This window comes from Misgurnus anguillicaudatus, chromosome 2, assembly GCF_027580225.2.
Source record: "Misgurnus anguillicaudatus chromosome 2, ASM2758022v2, whole genome shotgun sequence".
NCBI classification, from domain to species: domain Eukaryota; kingdom Metazoa; phylum Chordata; class Actinopteri; order Cypriniformes; family Cobitidae; genus Misgurnus; species Misgurnus anguillicaudatus.
Genome location: NC_073338.2, coordinates 19851291 through 19872502, shown reverse-complemented (window position 1 = coordinate 19872502; position 21212 = coordinate 19851291). Strand labels below are relative to the sequence as shown.

Here is a 21212-nt window from a genome sequence, read left to right as displayed (position 1 = left end):
AAAGGGACAGTAAGTAGGGGTTTATGTGTTTTATTAATCAAAATCAATGTCTTTATTCATAAATATGTCCTCGTTGGTGTCAAATGACCTCTGTCAGTGATCTGACTCGAATTTCTTCTCTTTACTTACATTGAACGGGTAAGTCCAAGGAGGCCTCCATGTCATTCCGCCATATAGATAAACTATAATAGCAGAGAGGGACAAAAAGCACAAGCCTACCAACACGTTTCAACAACACGTTTTCATTCAGAACACATGAACTAGCTGAAACGGACAAGGAGATCAGCGATTACATAACGGCTAAAGTAGTTGCAACACACATTTCGAAAAGCGAGGCGCTAGAGAGCACTGTTCGTTTGAATGCAAAATACAATTTCACCACTAGATGAGGGTAAATCCTACTTATTGCCCCTTTAAAGATTTAAAAAAAAGTTTGCTTCTTACTTTTTACTTCTGGGCAAAAAGAATGAATTGAATTAAGGGTTCAAAAACAAAATCATCCATACCTTAAAATCACTGGTAAAACTAATAGATTTGGCACACACAAAGTCAAAAACAATAAAAAAAATTCTGGGAATTAGACGAATGTGAATTCCGACTTATTTTGCTCAGCACGGGTCACAAATATTAGCTAAATTTTGACATAACAATGATGTCTTATTGACTAGGATTTGTAGCAGTAGTTTGCTATTTATTAAATACACATTTGATATCAGCAATATAATATATTTAACAGAAATAGACCTTGTAAGAGTCTTGAACTTTTGAAAATATCCCAATTTACAGGACAATGTAAAATTCCTTTTGTAAATTTCCAACTCCGACTAATGAAAATTACTATTACACTCTGGGGCAGTTTCTCAGACAGGGTTTAGATCAATCCAGCATTATTCCTTAGTTATATTAGGGCATTTAACCTTTTCCCGCCATTGAATAGTTATCTTGTCAATTAATAAAAAAACATTTGCATTAAAAATGTGTTCTTAATGAGATTTTATGTTAATCTGTAATACCGCGATCATCCACTAGATTTACAATTTATAAAAAAACTGAAGCAAAAAAAAAAAATTACTAAACTTTAAACACCTGGTGTAAGTTTGTTCTGAATCTGATTTCTAACAAAATTCCTTCACAAAAATGCAATAATTTCAGCTTTTTGCTAAAAAAAATATTTTTTAAGAAAAATACCCCTATTTAAGAGTTTATAAGCAGAGAAAAAAATGTAGATAGGATGATACGTTTTTTCCCATATTGTTTGTTTGTTTGAAAGCAAAGGGTCTTTAATATCATTTGATATATTTGCATGTTTATATATTTTTAAAAGAAAATTTTCCTGAAAGGCATTTTGTGAAACTTTTGTAAAAATCACAAAAAATGCTAGCTGGCAACTTTTCGAAAAATGGCTGGCGGGAAATGAGTTAGGTAGTTTTTACTAACAAAAACAATACTGGTGAGCATTTTGAGACAAAATAATGCCACTATATTTCACAAGATGTTTTAAAATTAAGGCACCTCAAACACCCATATTAGTTTGGGACTATAAACCCTGTCCGAGAAACTGTCCCTTTGTGATTGCACTGTATGATTTACATAAGCCCTCTACTTGTATGATCTCTCCACTGAGAATCATTTGGTCTTGCATTTGCTTGTTCTGTCTCACAATTTGGGTTTTTTAATGTGACTCTTCTTTAGTTCTGCTTATGAAAATAGATGCGCTCACCGTGTAACATTTTAAATACATCTGCATTAAACGGTAATGCTCTCGGTCCAGGAAAAGCTGACATTTTAAATGCACTCTTTCGTCTTTTAACACACTTCTCCACGGGGGGCTGTAGTGCTAAGTGCACGTCTTCTTGCTTTTTACACTATGAGAGCATTTTAGTGTTCTTTGTTTTTTAATTGCCCGCTTACGTAATTGTTTCATTAGCTCTTTCTGAAAATAGTTGCTTGGTAAGTTGAAGACGAGATGCGTGCGGGCACCTCTGGTGAACAGGGCCAGTAAATATTAGGTTAATTGAGTCGGTTACAGTAGCACTTAGGGCTCAGTGCTGCCATTCCGTATTATTTGCATAAATTAGGAGCGCCACTGCAGTCTCGGGAAGAGCGACTCCCACGTGGCGAGTCGGTAGGAATTGAGTTTTCGCAGCTCGGCGGGTGGAAGAACAGACCTTGGCATAGTGCACTACCGTAGCACTCAAAGTTAATTTGCAGTGTGTATACTGCGTGACGTATGCACACTTTTTGTATCCATGAAAAGCCCTGATGGCCAATTACCTTGCAAGCAATAACCGAGCGGTCTTTACATGTTCTAAGCTTATAGGCATCGTCTATTTTTGGTTAGACGTATATTATACTTTCACTGATGTGTATCGTCCTGATTATGAACTGAATCTAAATACATAGTTTCATAGTTAAAGAAGCTGCCAGTGTATGAAGCAGATGTCTTTTTCAGTACTGTATCTTGGTTAATGAGGTGGCTGTTGTCATCGGACTTGGCTCTTTAGGAAAAAACATGTTGTTTTTGATAAACAGGGAAAGCTGGGGTACCAAATTCATGAATATTTACAGTAATGACCCCTGCTGGTGCTCGGCAATGCAGAATATCTTAGTTTTACATACTGTAGTGCGGACTCCTACTGTGTAGTCGCAGTTATAAAAGATTACCATGTTGTTTAAGCAACTGGTGCCCAGACATATTCATTTAAAGACCGCAAAATATACAGTAGATACTGTGCTTTTACCTGAAGTATCACTCGATATTTGTGTGGAGGGTTTCTCTGCTCGTGTTCTTCAGCATTATAACCACCGCTCGAGTACCTGTGGAGTGTTTCATTAGCACAAGGCCTTTTTTTAGTTCACTTTACTTTTGTTCACCTGATTGCTTTCCGTGCCAGGTACCCGCTACGCCGGCGGATAAAAGTTCTGTACTGTACTTTCTTATCGTATCTAGGTATTTATCAAGTTCTTCCAATCTGGTTAATTGGGTTGCGTTTTAGAGGTAGGAAAATGTGGACTGTAATTACCCGGGGAACTAATGCAGGTAATTTGATTATTTGTCACAATGGGTAAAACTTAATGGTTTTTATTCCATCGGAAATTGATTTAAACCTAAAACACACGCATTTCTTTGAATCACCACCATTTTTAATGGTAAAAGTGCTTACTGGAAAAGTTTTTAGTTGCTTTTTACTCACTCTGTGCAAACTCTTAGGAAATGAGGTATTTATATCTATAAATTGTTATGGATCAGTGGCTTAGTGTAACGTCCATACCGCCACGCCGCCAGAGGGAGCCCTCGCCGGAGTACTGACATGGCGCCGCCCTCTGCTTCTCTGACTGTTTCCTGTTTGTTGCTATTTAAGATTCAAGCTAGCCTAGGGCTAGCGCGAAGTATTGCCAGCTAATCCCTGCATACCAAGCGTTATTTCTGAGTATTATTCTGACTGCCTGATATTGACCATCTGCCTGTTTACCTGTTTCTCTGCCTTTTGGATTTACCCTTTGTATTGTTTGCCTGGTTTGGACTGCCTATCTGTGTTTGATCTGCCTGCCTGTATATTGATTACTCCTCTGCCTAACGTCTTGGATTTGTTTGCCAGATTGGTTTGTTTTAATAAACACCGCAAAATGGATCCCAGTATTCCTGAGCATTCCTTACAGAATACTTCGCCTAACATCGATCCAGCGGATGTCACCAATCTGAGGGCTGCGTGCGAACACCAAAGCAGTCTCCTGCAGGGCTTTCAGGAACAACTCACACGTCTTCAGTCCGTGAACGATCACCTCACCGGTTATATCCAAACCTGTATACAGGCTTTGCCTTTCACATCTGCTAACCGGGTGAGTGTATCCGAACCAGATAAGTTTGATGGTACTGCTGAACACGTAAGAGGTTTCCTTCATCAACTTGATATTTATTTCAAAGCTCATGTGAATGAAAATCTGTCTGATGTGACCATGTGCTCTAAAATGTTTTCATTGCTGTCTGGTAAAGCGGTCGAGTGGGCAGCCGCTGTTTGGGACACGGATCAGCGTATTCGCACTTCATATTCATACTTCGTTCAACAACTAAGAGAAGTATTTGAATATCCAGCTGGGGGCAGAAGTGCTTCATCGCGGATCATCCATATGTCGCAAAATCATCGCCCCGTAGCTGAGTACGCCATTGAATTTCGCACGCTTGCAGCACAAAGTGGATGGAATGACAAATCACTCAAAGATGTTTTCCAGAACAGTCTAGATATGGAACTTCAAGCGGAACTGGCTTGTAAAGGTGAGAATCTCACATTTTCTGATTTTGTTACTCTGGCAGTCCATATTGATAACCTGATGAGAAACGTGCCTGCTAAAGCTCAAGCTAAAACCATGAATGCTCCTGATACCGCTAATGTTATAGAACCTCTGCAAATAGGGTTTTCACCCCTCACTATGGAGGAACGACACCGCAGACGCAGCATGAATTTATGCTTCTACTGTGGTCGACCGGACCATCGCATTGATTTCTGTCCAGATAAGAAACCTCGTGAAGATAACTTGGTAAGCCAATTTAAAAACCTCCCTTCTTGTCATGAGATGTGTTCCCAACCAGTAACCATCACATACAATGATGAAACCCTGTCTTTCACTGCCCTGATAGACTCAGGCTCAGCTTTAAACATCATTCATGAAGATATTGTCACAAAGTTTCAAATCCCTATCGTTCCCTGTCAACCCCCATTAAACATTTCTGCTGTTAATAACGTTCCCATTGGTAATGGGATTACTCACCGTACTGTCCCTCTTACACTGCAAGTTGGATCCCTTCACCAAGAAACTTTAACTCTGTATGTAATATCTTCTCCTCGCTACAACATAATCTTAGGTCACCCATGGCTTGTAGCTCACAATCCTAAAATTAACTGGAGGACTGGGGAGATTTTGCAGTGGTCTTCACGCTGTATGGAAGTCTGCATCAACCACCTGAAACCAAAACCTTGTCTATCTACCAACATTGAAAGTCCGTCTGGTAAGAATATAAAGATTCCTGATGTTTACCATGAATTTTCTGAAGTATTTAGTAAAGTCAAAGCTACTGAGTTACCTCCCCATAGACCTTGGGATTGTGCTATTGAGTTGCTTCCTAACGCCATGCCCCCCAAGAGTAAAGTCTATCCTCTTTCACAACCTGAGACCCGTGCCATGGAGGACTATATTTCTGAAGCACTACAAAATGGGTTTATCCGTACTTCCACCTCTCCTGCTGCAGCTGGTTTCTTCTTCGTCGAAAAAAAAGATGGTGGCCTGAGACCCTGCATTGATTATCGAGGTTTGAATAATATCACTGTCAAGTTCCCATACCCGTTACCTCTTGTACCTTCTGCCCTAGAACAACTTCGTGAAGCCCGGATTTACACTAAACTGGATCTGCGCAGCGCCTACAATCTCGTACGCATCCGTGAAGGCGACGAGTGGAAAACCGCATTTCACACCACTAGAGGGCACTATGAATACCTTGTGATGCCATATGGTCTATCTAACTCTCCCGCAGTGTTCCAGTCGTTCATCAACGAAGTGTTCCGAGACCTGCTGAACCAATATGTGATAGCTTACATTGATGATATTTTGATCTACTCCAACAGTATGGAGGACCATCTCTGCCATGTGAAGGAAGTCCTGTCTCGCCTCCTCCAACACAAATTGTATGTAAAGGCAGAAAAGTGTGAATTTCATGTGAATAAGACTAATTTCCTTGGTTACAATATCAGTTCACAGGGAGTTGAAATGGATAACTCTAAAGTCAAGGCCGTTACAGAATGGCCCACACCACACACCGTAAAGGACTTACAAAGATTCCTAGGCTTCGCTAACTTCTACCGCAGATTCATTCGCAACTACAGCATGGTGGCGGCTCCTCTGACTTCACTGTTAAAAGGCAAACCCAAGAAACTACCCTGGAACCCTCAAGCTGAGCATGCATTCCAGAAATTGAAAACCTGCTTTACCACAGCCCCTATTCTTAAGCACCCTGACCCTGAAAAACAGTTCACCATTGAAGTAGACGCATCTGACACCGGAATAGGAGCTGTTCTGTCTCAACGTCATGGTCCAGCAAACAAAGTATACCCTTGTGCATATTTTTCCCGTAAACTCACACAGGCAGAGTGTAACTATGACGTAGGCAACAAGGAACTTCTCGCTATCAAGGCAGCCCTAGAAGAATGGAGGCATTGGTTGGAGGGCGCTAAGCACCATTTTGTAATATTGACTGACCACAAGAACCTTGAATACATCAAAGGAGCTCAAAGATTAAACGCTCGCCAGGCAAGATGGTCCCTGTTTTTCACTCGCTTTAACTTCTCAATCACTTACAGACCCGGACATAAGAATGGTAAAGCTGATGCCCTGTCCCGTTATCACGATCCCATGCCATCTGACCACTCACCTACCCCCATCATACCACCCACTCACATCATTGCTCCGATAGCCTGGGATATTATGCATGAAATTACCCAGGAACACCTGCAAGATCAGGTACCACCTGAATGCCCTCCTGAAAAAACCTATGTCCCGCTTACCCTTCGTCCCCGTATTATGCAATGGGTTCACACATCACTCAGTTCCGGTCATCCAGGTATCACTCGCACTACAGCCCTGGTCCAGACATCCTTCTGGTGGCCCACTCTGAACCACGATGTTGCTCAGTTTGTTAAATCTTGTCGAGTTTGTGCCCAGTCCAAAACCCCCAAAGAATTACCTTCTGGTCTTCTGAAACCCTTGCCCATACCCCAACGCCCCTGGTCTCATCTCAGCATAGATTTTGTCACAGATCTGCCCCGCTCCAACAATTTTACTGCCATACTTGTCATCATTGATCGTTTCTCCAAATCATGCCGTCTGGTACCTCTTAAGGGATTACCCACAGCCATGGAAACTGCTGAAGCTATGTTTCACCATGTCTTTCGAAACTTCGGTATCCCAGAGGATATTGTCTCCGACCGGGGAACCCAGTTCACCTCCCAGGTTTGGAAAGCCTTTTGTAATAATCTCGATATCAATGTGAGCCTAACGTCTGGTTACCATCCCCAGTCTAACGGCCAAGTAGAGAGACTCAATCAGGAGATTGGACGCTACCTGAGGTCCTACTGTACCAGAGAGCAACACCGATGGTCTGAATTCCTGCCCTGGGCCGAGTACGCACAGAACTCTTTGAGGCACTCCTCCACCAACCTCACCCCCTTCCAGTGCGTACTCGGCTACCAACCTCCCATGTTTCCCTGGTCTGGAGAGCCTTCTGATGTCCCTGCTGTGGACGATTGGATGAGGAGGAGTGGAGAAGTCTGGGAAAGCGCTCATGTTAGGCTCCAGAGGGCGATACGCAACCAGGAGCTCCATGCCAACCGTCATAGACGTCCTCATCCCCCGTATCAACCTGGGCAAAGGGTCTGGCTCTCCACCAGAGATCTGAAACTTCAGCTCCCATCTAAGAAACTGAGTCCGAGGTACGTAGGACCTTTCCGTATTGTTAGACAAATTAATGATGTGACTTACCAATTAGAACTGCCAGTTAATTACCGTATTTCTCCCTCTTTCCATGTTTCCCTGCTGAAACCTTACCATGCGGAGTACGACCCCAACGCTGAGCCTGCTGAGCCACCGCCTCCTCTCGACGTAGCCGGGGAACCGGCCTACGCCGTGAGAGAGTTGTTGGACTCGAGGCGGCGTGGGGGTCGTCTCCAGTATTTGGTCGATTGGGAGGGCTATGGCCCTGAGGAAAGGTCCTGGGTAACCTCGGACGACATTTTGGATCCTAACCTCATCGAGGAGTTTCACCGAGCCAGACCTGACCGTCCTGCACCACGCCCTAGAGGAAGGCCTCGAGCGCCAGGAGGCGCTCCTAGAGGGGGGGATTCTGTAACGTCCATACCGCCACGCCGCCAGAGGGAGCCCTCGCCGGAGTACTGACATGGCGCCGCCCTCTGCTTCTCTGACTGTTTCCTGTTTGTTGCTATTTAAGATTCAAGCTAGCCTAGGGCTAGCGCGAAGTATTGCCAGCTAATCCCTGCATACCGAGCGTTTTCTGAGTAATTATTCTGACTGCCTGATATTGACCATCTGCCTGTTTACCTGTTTCTCTGCCTTTTGGATTTACCCTTTGTATTGTTTGCCTGGTTTGGACTGCCTATCTGTGTTTGATCTGCCTGCCTGTATATTGATTACTCCTCTGCCTAACGTCTTGGATTTGTTTGCCAGATTGGTTTGTTTTAATAAACACCGCAAAATGGATCCCAGTATTCCTGAGCATTCCTTACACTTAGTTTATTTATGCATTCAGGAAATAATACCATAAAATACATACACAGCAAAACCACCAGTGTTAATTTAACTCTATGAGAGTTGATTTCAACACTATACCAGTGTTTATATAATTCTCACTGCCCAGAGTTAAAATAACACTCCAGCTAGTGTTAAAGATTTTACTCCACCTTGGTGTTGATAATTTTACTCTGACAGTGTTAAAGAATTAACTCCAAACACTGCCTTTAAAACACCCATGAGAGTTAATTACACTAAAGTAGAGTCAATATTAAAACACTGATAGAGAGTTACTTGAACACTGAAAAAAGTACTTCATCATACATCTTTGATTATTAATGACAACAAGAATCAAATGAAACAAAGTTATTGACCACAAATTTATTTAACACATTTATTTGACATTATTAAATATTTATAAAAAAATAAAGTATCACTGTTGAACTTTTTCAACATTTTCAGAAAGTGGTTATGTATTCAGTCCTTTCAATTTTGCCAAGGAGTTTAAATAAAACTGGATAAGTGTTTTAAAATCCATGTCTGACACACATCTAGGGCAAATCACAGCAAATCTTTCACTAAACATTCTGTAAAACAATACATCACAAAAGTAATCACAATTTTCTTCACCACATATTAATTAGAAATTTGGGCAAGGATAGAATGCATGCTGAAACCTTAAATGAGATACTAGTTACCAGCTAGTTAAAAAAAAGTTTCCTCTCAGCTCTCAATCTCTAGTTTTCCCAACATGTAAACTGTTGTTTGATTAAATTAGTTAAAGTGAAGGAGTCCATCATCATACATTACATTAAAAACAAAGTCAAATGCTAAAAGGGAGCCTTCCGACTGACGGGGTGAGATTCTTATCAAAAGCCACGTCAAAGTTCTCAAATCTGGCCACAGATCCTGCCAACCGCACTTAGGTGCGGTTGTCATCCTACTCGTTGCTGAAGATGTTCTTCAAGGCTGGTACAAGACTATAAAAGATAAAGAACAACAGTTATTATATTAGACCTATACATCTGCATAACATTGAGAAAATCAGAGCCATACAGACAGATTTAGAAAGCAGGCTCTCCTACTTACCTTATGATACACCACAAGCCTGCTCACTGCAAATCTGATGCACTGATTCCCTTGAGGTGATGGTGGAAGGAGATGGAGCAGTAAAAAGCAGTGTTGCAATGTCACTATCACAGTCTATGATGCTCTCACTGGTTCCTTGTAGGAGTCTTCCTTAAACAACATAAACAGACATGTCAAAAAACTTTACAATAAAAGATAGAGAACTACCGATTTATCGTCTGGGCCGATTAATTGGCCGATTTTTAGCATATTTTTTAAAAATCGGCTTTGGACGATTTTGCTGCAAAATTAGTCCGATTAATAGGCAGGCGCATCTGCGGGCACCTAAGCGTTGTTGTAGAACTCGTGACGCTGCCTCTTGCTGCAAGCAGATCGCTCCCGTGTGTGTGCAGCCGTGCCTTGTTCACAGACAGCTTTAGTAAACGATGGTGGGACAAAACGTCACTGTCAGCACAATCAGTCACTTATAGCGCCTCAGAAATGAGAATGTAAATGTGTTTAGAAAGATTTGCCCTAAATAACAGTCTCAACTAAAAAACAGACTTTACTATGTTAACTTTATGATGAATAAATAATTTATCAGGTCTACCAAATAAGGATTTTATCCTACAAAGCAATAAAAGCCATGGTAAAAAACTGATCATAGATGATGACATCAGAGTGTCAGGTAATATCTGTGTCTGATAAATGCATGGTGCAGAGGAGATTGTAAAACTCTTCAGAAAGACCAGTCATAATTTTTTTTAATACTTTGACTTAAATAGTGACATTTTTACATTTAAAATATCTGCTAATGATGAGAACATTTTGATTATTATGTACATATAGAAAATCGGCCAAACATATCGGCCATCGGCTGCCCTGATTTCTAAATATCGGCATCGGCCAGAGGAAAAGCCATATAGGTCGACCTCTAATACATAAGATGACAGACACATTTCAATTTGACATATGAATAAAGATTTTAAAAAGTCATCATTTATGAAACCATGTATTTTGACAAATTAAATTAAAATAATGAAGTGCATTTACCAATATGTGCAACAAAAATAGACTTCCACTATTCTGCTTAACGGCACAAATGACCATCTTCCAAAACACAACAAATGTTTGCATGTTACTTCTTCACACACATTTAATTATGCATAGTGAAAATACTATGTGTACTCTTTTACCTCTTTTGCCTCGGTCATGGAGTCATCTGTTGTCTTAGATTACTTGGAACGACTTTGGTCAAGTTCAGATGGTAAATGACAGTGGCAGAAGCTGCTTGTTGCATCTGGTGACAAAAATTCGTGAACACACAAAAACTGAAAAATAAATTAGTTTTATAAAACAAAGATAATCATCACACTGTACCTTCATTTTGTCCTCTAGCTGTTAGCAGCACATCTTGCAAAATGTCTTCCTCGATTTCAGTGTCATCAACAATGCATACGTTAGTCCACAGTCAGTTGGGCTTACCACCTATGACAAAACACAAATTGCATTTTATATATGTAAGGAAGCAACAAATAAATAAACAGTAAAAAAAATCACCTTCACTAATGAGCAAAAATAAATCAATCCTGCAGTTTGATACATTTCCTGGAGCCCTGATAACCAACTTCAGCAGCATGTTCCAAACCTGAAATAGTGATTGAATAAAAAACTTTGTATTATCAAACAAAATTTACTATAACATTAAATATGAAAATGTTTTTCATAAAGTTATTGCATCTTATTATAAAGTAATTTAACAAAAATATATGCAAAAAAAAACTGTGGCTTAGGTGAGTGACTTGGTTAACAAAAACTATTCAGGACAGGTTTTAGTACATTGATGATGAGTGTTCTTTTAATTTATTCCCATGAATCCATCTTTAAAGACCTTAACGTCTTAACATCGCTCACGTGCGATTCCTTAATTTTCTACCTTCTGTAAAGTTGTGCATTCAAATCGCACGTGGCCATGCGTCATCATACGTAGGTCAGGCGCGCGTGAACAGCTTTGAACGCGGTTCAACAATCAAATCCAATTCCAGCTATCTGTCACTATTAGGGCGAATTCCAATCGTTAGTCACCATCCCTATGCCCTACTCCCTTCAAAGTGCAGACATACTCGTGTGTGAACTCTGAAAGAAGCAGCACATATTTAAAATGCTACATTTTAAGACAAGTTACATTAGGCGAAAAAACGAGCAAATCATTTTCTCTCACGAAGTGAATGACGCAGCCATTTACCACACCGCGTGTAACAAGCAGAAATAACTAACATTCACAATTTAATTACATTTACACAGCGAAAATAACCCCCAAAGTCTAATTTATTAACAGTCTAAAATGAAGATATTGTGACAAATGTACAATTAAGGAGTTAGTGATAAAGGTTGAATATCACAAACACCTGCATTGCATCATGTTTCTTTGCCCACAGTGCTTGACGCACTCCATAATCTGAAACCACCACCCTGAACGTAAAAGAACTGCACTAACTTAACTGTTTAAATGTACCCGCAAATACAAAATTAGCTATTTTTGCGTTGTTTTGCAAATACGTCGAGCACATAGAGAACTATAGATTTTATTAATTATGTAATGTTAGACAAATTGTAGTGTTAGTTACCTCAATACAAAATTAAGAAAGCACATTTAATAACGTTAGTCTCTTAATAATAATTGGTTAACGTTACATATTTGTCCAAAATCACTCAAAAATTAAACTCATTGCATTATTTAAACAAAACTGCACCGTCATGAGGTAAACAACGTCAGCCAATTACAAATTGAAATTCAGTTCAATTTTAAAGATTTCCTTGTGGTCACTCACCAAAATATTAACGATTTAACAAACCTACACGGATTATTTGCAGTTTATTATACATTTATCACCATCATATTTAACTTATTTGACTTACCTCAGTAACATGAGTCCAGGTCGGTCGATGCTGAGTAACTGACTTTCCCGCTTCAGAAAGAAGGGGCGTGGCGTGAATCTTAACTCCCCGCAAACGTAATTATTGGAACACTGGAAAGCAACACCCCCTTGTGGAAGTTTCTGACACTGTGAGTGATGATAAATTATAAACGAACACTACAACTAACACCTGACCACTCTAGAGTAGCGAACTCTGTAAAATCAACACTGGTGGTTTTGCTGTGTATGATGGTCATGTAGATGTATGAGCTAGAACACACAGTGTGATAAATCTACATTGTTTCTCTCCTGTTTGATGAATGGCTCACAGATATGCCGTCTGTTTTGCTGTCTGTAAACTCATGGGTATCTTTCTGTTTGGAATAAGGGCATCAGTTTGTAAATGTCAAGGTAATATAAACTATAATCCAGCTGGTGTCACATACATCAATAGCATGTGATTTGTCTAATGTAGCCTTACTGTACTTGACAAGTGGTAGTTTTCATTTTATAAATTATAACCAGCAAAAATATATCTGTATTAAAGCAACAATATGTAAGATTTTTGTTAGAGCTGTCAAAAGATTAATCGCATACAAAATAAAAGTTTGTGTTTGCAAAATATGTGTTTAGTGTGTGTGATTTTATTTGCGCAGCATTATGCACAGCGCGTAAAAGTTATCGATCACTTATCGAACGGCCATATATAAATATAAATAAATAACTAAATAAATATATACATATAACAAACAAGGGCCCCCCTCCCTTGTTTGTTGTTTTTTTTGTGTCACCCCAACCCCTTTGTATTGTATTCTTGTCTGCCTTATGTAAGTATATATTAAATTTTGTATATAATATAAAATACATCAAAATCTAAAAAAATATATATATACATGTAATACATACATGAATGTATGTGTATTGTATATACACAAAATAATTACACACAGTGCACACACGAACACAGTTTTTTTTGTATGCGATTAATCGCGATTAATCTTTTGACAACCCTAATTTTTGTATATCCAAATAAAAACAAACACTTGTGATATATTTAACTCTTTCCCTGCCATTGACGAGTTGTCTCGTCAACTAAGAGAAAACATTTCCCTGAATGACGCATTCCTGACGTGTTTTTATGGTAATCTGTAATTCTGCTATTATACACTACATGCTCTTACCCAATTTATAAAAAACAAAACAAACACTAAATGTTCAACATTTTAAACTCTGTGTATGTTTTGATAATTGTTTTGAAACTGATCTCTAACAAAATTCCTTTATAAAAATGCAATTAAATCAGATTTCTGCTCAAAATTTGGTATTTTTGAAGAAACCTACCCATATTTAAGAGGTTATAAAAAATGAACAAATAAAGATAGGATGAAACGTTTTTTTCCCCCGTTTCGTTTGTTTGAAAGAAGAGGGTCTGTTCTTTCTTTGATATATTTGTATGTTTAGATATCTATAGAAGAAAATTTTACTGAGGCATTTTGTGAAACTTTTGTGAAAATCACAAAAAAATGTTGGCGGACAACTTAAAAAAAGCTTGCGGGGAATGAGTTAATGCAGTTGTGTACTTACATTATACCAAAATTCTCCAAAGATATGTAAATCCAGAGAAATTCATATTTTAAATAATGTCTCGTCCCTTGTCATTGTCGCCTATCAGTGAAGTAATACTAGCGCAAACCTCGGTTTACGCTTGTAGAAACTATGGTAACACGTGTGGACAAACATACTGTATGGAAGTGATGGTTATACAGTGCGCAGCTGTTGTGCCTTGCAGCTAATTGATTACAATGAAATAAAGTAATGTGATCAAACGTACAGGTAATGAAAAAATATTTGTTACCTCATTCATGAACATGATTAACGAATTATGAAAATCCCATCGTTGCACTCCCCTTCATAACATTAAGCTGTATTTTTAAACAATAAAAAGGCGACCTCTATGGTTGAAATTCTACATATTGTGCTTTAAATACTGAGTTTGTCCTACACTATAAGTAAGGCTAGCTCTTTGTCGACACCATAGGGCTGCACGATTATGACAAAAAATTATAATTGTTGATTATTCACCTTGATATTGTAATTGCAATTATTATTATTATTATTATATATAATAGACTTTACATTGAAGTTTTGAAATGTTTTATAACTTTCTGTGAACCCATTGCATGCTAAACATTATTTTCTAAAAAAAACCTAAGTAATATAATGTACATAACAAATAATTATGGGAATTATAGTTAAAATTCAAAATTTTCAGTTAATAATGCAACCCCATGACACCAAAAATGTTCCTGTAAAAGTGTTTTTGTACCTCATACTAACCTTCGTTACAGTGTTACACTAAATCAAACCATATTATAGGTGAGACACAATCTCTGAAATATTTTTCTCTGATAAATGTGAAATTTAAAAAAAATAGAGGATCTGTAATTGTTGGATGTGCATTTAGTGCATTTGGTTTTATTGATTTGGTTTAGTTTGGAAAGTTGTATGTATAAGATTAATTGTTTTAACTCCCCTGGGTTGCATCATGTGCCTGATAATCATTGTATTATGTTATCTGGATGCAGCATTTTACTGCACTGGATAAATCAGGCTTTGTGCGAGCGTCCCAGATAACTGTAATACATTGTCTTGTGTTTCCTGCCATCCAATATTCAGCGGTTGTGTTTTTTAACAATCCCGGAAATGATAAAAACAGACTGACATAATTGACGTCCCTTTGGAAGAACTGGTGCATGTCAAACATCATAATGAGACATCCAGTATCATAGATCTGATGAGGAAGATATATATCTGAGGAAACAAGGTAGCCTACAGTTGAAAATTAAAACCTTATTGAAGAATAAAAGGCATTGTGAAAGACCTGAAAGGCAAGGAAGGATGTGAATGGAAGATTAAACTAATCAATAATGCTTCAAAGTGATAAGTCATTCAGTACTCTTCAGTGTGGCGTCCCATGTCAGTTTCTCATTCGATTATGCCATGCTTATTATATGCTAATTCCCAGGCAGAATAAGGAGTATTTTGGGAGTTTTTCTGTTCAACCAAAGATCAGAAAGTCTCAGGAGTAATTTATTTAGCTGTAAGTCTTGCATGGCATAAGCTATTGTGCACAGATACTCTCTTATAGTATTACAAGAAAAACATTCTTTGAAATGTGTTACTTTCAGATTTCAGAACTACTGCTTACAAATTATTTGTATTTAAATCCATTGAGCTTCCTTTCATATTCTTAAAGCAAATTCACTAAACAGTTGCGCAGTTGAGTTTTATTAACATCCACAATAATATTAATCAGACACTAAATGGGGGCGGCACAATGGCTCAGTGGGTAGCAAGATGGTCTTCGGTTCCCTGGTTACGTCAAGGGGCCTTTCTGTGTGGAGTCTGCATGTTCTCCCTGTGTCAGCATGGGTTTACTTTGGGTACTCTGGCTCCCTCCCACAACCCAAAAACATGCAAGTTAGGTGACCTGGAGATACCGAATTGCCCCTTCCCCAACCTGTGTGTGGATTACCTTGTGCGGATCATCTTGTGTATAGATGCTGGAATGGCATGAAAAATAAATAAAGAAACAAACAAACAAATCAATTGAAATCCTTTACAGCTCAACCACTCCCCCATTTTTCTGTATGTAAACTATGCTCATTATAAATTGTGTATTATAGAGCTCCTGCTGTTGATGTTACGCCGCTCTTTTGGCAGGCAATCGTAGAGTGCTTGAGCGCTGTAGCATTGGTATTGATGGTGGTTGAACAATAATTTTAAACCAGATGGTTTAAACGTTACAGCCCCTCCTATTTCAACATGTTGTATAAGGGTTTTATGTTTAATAGTTACCCTGAAATGACATGAAAGTGTTTAATATGTGGAAAAAAAACTGGACACGTTAAAATGCATTATTGGGATCTGTTATGTCTCATCTATTAAGTTTTGGATGTACATATCAATGATCATGTGTGTTTCATGTTTAATCAAACATTCAGTTCCACAAATAAACATTATAAAGTCATGTTTTTTAGAACAGGTAAAACTCGTTAATATACCTGAATATGTTATATTGTGCCATATAAAAATTTTAAAACAAAAGAAGCGAAAGACGAAATTTTATTGGTAATTTAATAATCTAGGCTTAAGTTTTGTGTTATTTTCGGGCATACAGTATAAACAGCAAAAAAAAGGAAACAAGGCACACACGTCACTATGGCAAGCAGCAGGTATTCAGTTTGACTGCTCCGTTTTCAACTCCTCCCTCGACTGCAAGCAGCAAACCTCAAACACACCTAAAATGTTCAACAAAATTTCAGTAAAGCTACAGTCTTTAACTTTTACCTCTCTATCGCCATCACTGTTTGAAACATAAAATTACAGGTTACTTTACCTATTTATAGGTGGTTGTGGATTTACGTCAAATGTTATGTACCGTATTTTACGGACTATAAGTCACACTTTTTTCTTAGTTTGGCTGGTCCTGTGACTGATAGTCAGGTGTGACTTATATGTCAAAATTAATAAATATGAACCAAGAGAAACCATTACCGTCTACAGCCGCGAGAGTCCGCTATATGCTGCTCCTATATTTATGTAATTTAATGGATTCAGTGATGCGGAATGACTTTGGGAAGTTGGTGAACTTGGTTTCGTTTGGTATGTTAATTCAGCCTATTCAGCTTCTCATGTATGTTCTGTATGCTATTGTGTATTGTGTAAATAACTGTTAATGTGACTTTCATATGTACAGACACCTATTCAACCTGCTGTTCTGTGTGCTATTGTTTAGTTGAATAACTTGCCTTTCCAGATTAAATGTCTGTTCTTGGGCTTGGATTTTGTAAAATAATTTTCTAAATAAATGCAACGTATAGTCTAGGGCAGTGGTTCTCAATCTGGGGTCCGGGGCCCCCAGGGGGGCCGCGAGATGGTTTCAGAGGGGCCCCAGTTTTATGACATTTTATAAAATACATTCATTTATCATGAATTCTGTGTAATTAAACCTAAAAAAATAAGGCTACTAACCAACAGCACTACTTTGTATAACTTAATGTGTTTTGTTTAATTAAAATGTTAAATTTTTTAACAGTTTTTATCATAAATTCTCATTGGGGGGGGGAGTGCGCGAAGGAATGCACCATACACAAGGGGGGCCGCACACGGAAAAAGTTTGAGAACCACTGGTCTAGGGCCCTATAATTTTGGAATCACGGAATTGGCTAATTAACACGGAATCTAGTATTAACGCGGAATTTTGAGGAATTTTACATATTTTGAATAAAATTGTGTTTTTGTGTGGGAGACGAACGTATGTCTGGGGGAAATGCAGACCGGGGGAAGTAAATCTGGGCGACAAGCCCCCCCTCCCGTCGTTTCAGACCCCTTCCAAAACACTGAAACCATGACGAAGCGGCTCTCCATGACTCTGCTTTTGTCAGCGAAAAAATTAAGAAATTCGACGCTAAGCACTTAGTTCCGAGCAGGTCTCACATGACTTTTATGTGACCGGAGAACTGTTATTTTGGAAGTTTTGTCAACACTCCGTTCACGGTGAGCGCAAAGATGCATGCACTCTCTCATTAACGTCTGTCTCACTGTACCTCTCTCACATGCACGCGCTCACGCATCTGTCCGAAGTGCGAACACAAATCCTCATGTATTTGTTCAGTTTTATGCATTTCAAGCGAGCTGAGGCAAACTAACTATCCCTCGCATTTAAAATATAATCATCTGCATCATGGCGCCGCTCTCTGTCTCTCTTTCGCTCGCACGTGCAAAGAGCTGCGTGCTCATGCTGTCCTAAGTCAGATCACTATCCTGTGTATGTTTGTAAAGTTATATGCATTTCAAGCGATTGTGTATAAAATATGGATCGCGTTCCGCTGGATTGATGTGTTTAAGGCACTTCTGAAGACACCACTGCTTTGACACCTTGTTGTAGCCTTCTGCAACAACACTAAACAATGCATTGAATTGAGGTGTGTGTGTGTGCGCGCGTGTGTGTGTGTGTATGTAAATGCATCTTTTATAGTCATTAAGCAATCCTGTTATCCAGTTTTTCCCCAAATCATTTACATTTTAATCATTAACATTAAAGGCACACTCTTTTTATGACTAAAATAAAAGTAAAGGGTAAAAAATTTAATTGCCAAAAATTAAAACGGATAAAACGGAATTTGCAAAAATTAAAAACGGAGAAACGGAATTTGGGAAAAAATAAAACGGAATTTGGGAAAAAATAAAACAGATTTTATAGGGCCCTACTAGTCCAGTGTGACTTATACATGTTTTTCCTTTTCAAAACGCATTTTTGACTGATGCGACTTATACTCTGGAGCAACTTATAGTTCGGAAAATACGGTAGTTGCTTAATAACTATATGTCATTTATTTTTAACCAAAAAATTACAGATTGCAATTTTAAAAGATTTTGGAATATATGTGAAAAACAATATGTGTATCATAGTCTATTTTTTTAAAATATGCAGCAATTCTGACTCCATACATAGTTATATCCCAAAACTACAGTATGTACAGGTATGCACAATATCAATGAATGCAATCCATCCCCATTGAATCCCATCCCCCATTGGTTTATGTTAAAGTGACCAAAAACATATGGAGAGATAAAAACAAGTGTTGCCTTTCTATGAACAGATGAGCATACTATAATTTACCTCTTTATTCCGCTTGAGCAATTTGAGAAAATTACAGTACCACCAAATTTCTCTTTCAGTTAAGATAAAGGCGTTTTCTATGCATGCTTTGGGCATGGACGGTGCAGGGATGCTTGCTTGCTTTTATCACACTAAGGAAATGCTTGAATTTGTTTTTGACGAAATTACCATAATAATGAAATAATCATGCATTTTTTTTTATTTATTTTTTTTAGGTATTAATGATGACATCAATGGTGCAGATGCTTCTACTAATTTAAAAAGCAAGCAATTAAATGATCTTTTGAGAAATAAAATGAAAATTTTAAATGCATACGGTATTGAATACAGCATTTTTTGTATGTAGTATGAGCTGAAAAACAAACCAAAAGCTAAAACGTCAAAACATACAGGTAGATTTGTCTCAAATGATCTTCAAAACAAGTCATATTACTGTTTGTGCAAAATCGCGGGCATGCTACCTGTCAGTTCCTATATGCAGCGTGATGTGAGATGAAGTGGCAAACGGTGACATGTTCTCTACCGTGTTTTAGTCGTACAGCATCCATTAACAAGTCTTGTTTTCCTCATCCTGCCAGTCCTCTTAGTCCTGTTGACTCCAGCACTATAAATAGACTCTGCAAAGGCCCTCCGGCCCCGTTATAAAAAGTGCATGCCTATTCAAAACCCTCTGTTTTCCCCTTCCACCGCATCAGCACCAGCTTTAGCATCATACTGACCTCAGGTCTAGCTTAAAGGGAACTGCCTGCCGGGAGCCTTGGGTGCACACAACAAAAGAGTTAAGCTTTGTTACCTTCACCTTTCCAACCATAACCTACTTGCTTTGGCGTTACATTTGCGATGGATTAGGAGAGTTGGGTTCATTTTTGCTGGATATCGTTACATAAACAATAATTCTGTTGCAATAATTGTATCAAACAATGCACTGATTGTGTGTTAAAACTATGCATGCTGTTACATTTAATTTGCCTAGTTAAGTTGTCTTAATATTTATTTCACAAGAAATATTCAACAAAACAAAAACATTTTTTAGCGTATGCTCATTCATAGCATGCTTCAGTTCATCTAAAGAGCATTGCTGAGTGAAAATAAAAAAATCGAATGATTTAATGCCGATAAACACAGCACCTATGCTGTCGTTGATAGCATTAATGCCTATTCTTTCCAGTTAAGTGTTTATGACAAACAATGCATGCACGTATTTCAATTAAACTGCCCTGAATTTTTTTTCTGGAACCCCTTTCCCGCCGTGCCACAAAATGAGTCTCATTTCTGTGACACTTTCTTTACCTCCCACTGTTCTAGGGCATGGGCATCTTTGTACAGCGAATGGTTATGTTTAATTAAATGTACGTTATCCTGAAAAAAATAGAGCTCGGGGTTTAACGCAGCATCTTCAGATTAGTCTCCCGGTGTATGTGATCGGTGGAAGAAACCTACGCGCACTTGACTGAATATGCAGACGTGTCCCGCTGAGCCAGAGACTGCCGATAAGTCTATTGTCGCTCCTCCTGAATGTTTGCGATAAGACGCTGTAACAGCACCCTTTGCTGTAGTGCAGCAGCAAGGTTGCGCCTTGCCCACGATCCTCATTGAGGTGAAATTGTCACGTTGCCTTCGTTTTAAACATTTTCTTGGAGACCGCAAGTCTTGTGTTTGAAAAGTCTAATACCTTAATGTGCTGTATAAAGCACATTTGCTGAAAATGCAGCTGCTGTGATATCACATTGGCGGATGCTGTTCGGGACAGGGTTGATGTAACTCTGTGTGTGGCGAGAAAGGTTGTGAGTTCGATCTATTAAAATAATCCATACCTTGTAATGCACTGAAAGTCACTTTGGATAAAAGCGTCTGCTGACTGCGTAAGTGTAAATGTTTTTGGTAAGCATCTGCTTTGTTTAGCACCCAGTTTACCAAAGGAATTATGCAAAAATAAGTAAAAGTGCAAACACTTGTCAAAGGTTAGAGCAAATTTTAGGCCCATTTCGAGTGGGTGGTTGTGGAGGAAGCCGGAATCTGGCGACCATCAGCCTAATTTTGTCACAAAGTGATAAGAGAGAAAGATGAGGGCAACACAGCACGATGTACAAGAGATAAATGGCTTATAGTAATTAAATTAATTAGCATAATGATGATGGCTTCTGCTACGGGGGTGGTTGGACACAATGAAATGTCACGTAAAATGATGCCACAACATGTGACCTAAACACAGTATGTGCTGCATGGCTCTTTAGCTGATTACCTCTGGA

General features: G+C 38.7%; 1 protein-coding gene and 1 long non-coding RNA gene across 6 annotated transcripts in view; one reads left to right on the top strand and one right to left on the bottom strand.

Annotated features, from left to right (window-relative positions):
- Positions 1-21212, top strand: part of astn1 (astrotactin 1) — a 356183-nt gene that overhangs the window by 35201 nt on the left and 299770 nt on the right. The gene's annotated exons all lie outside the window — the stretch shown is intronic.
- LOC129443460 (uncharacterized) lies at positions 8329-12525 on the bottom strand. Of its 2 annotated transcripts, none has more exons than XR_012372584.1 (6): positions 12280-12525; positions 10921-11008; positions 10741-10848; positions 10557-10660; positions 9382-9531; positions 8329-9272 (listed from the first exon to the last, which is right to left on the bottom strand). It is a non-coding gene; the product is annotated as an uncharacterized lncRNA (long non-coding RNA). The 2 variants fall into 2 exon arrangements; XR_012372585.1 differs by having other exon boundaries at positions 9382-9527.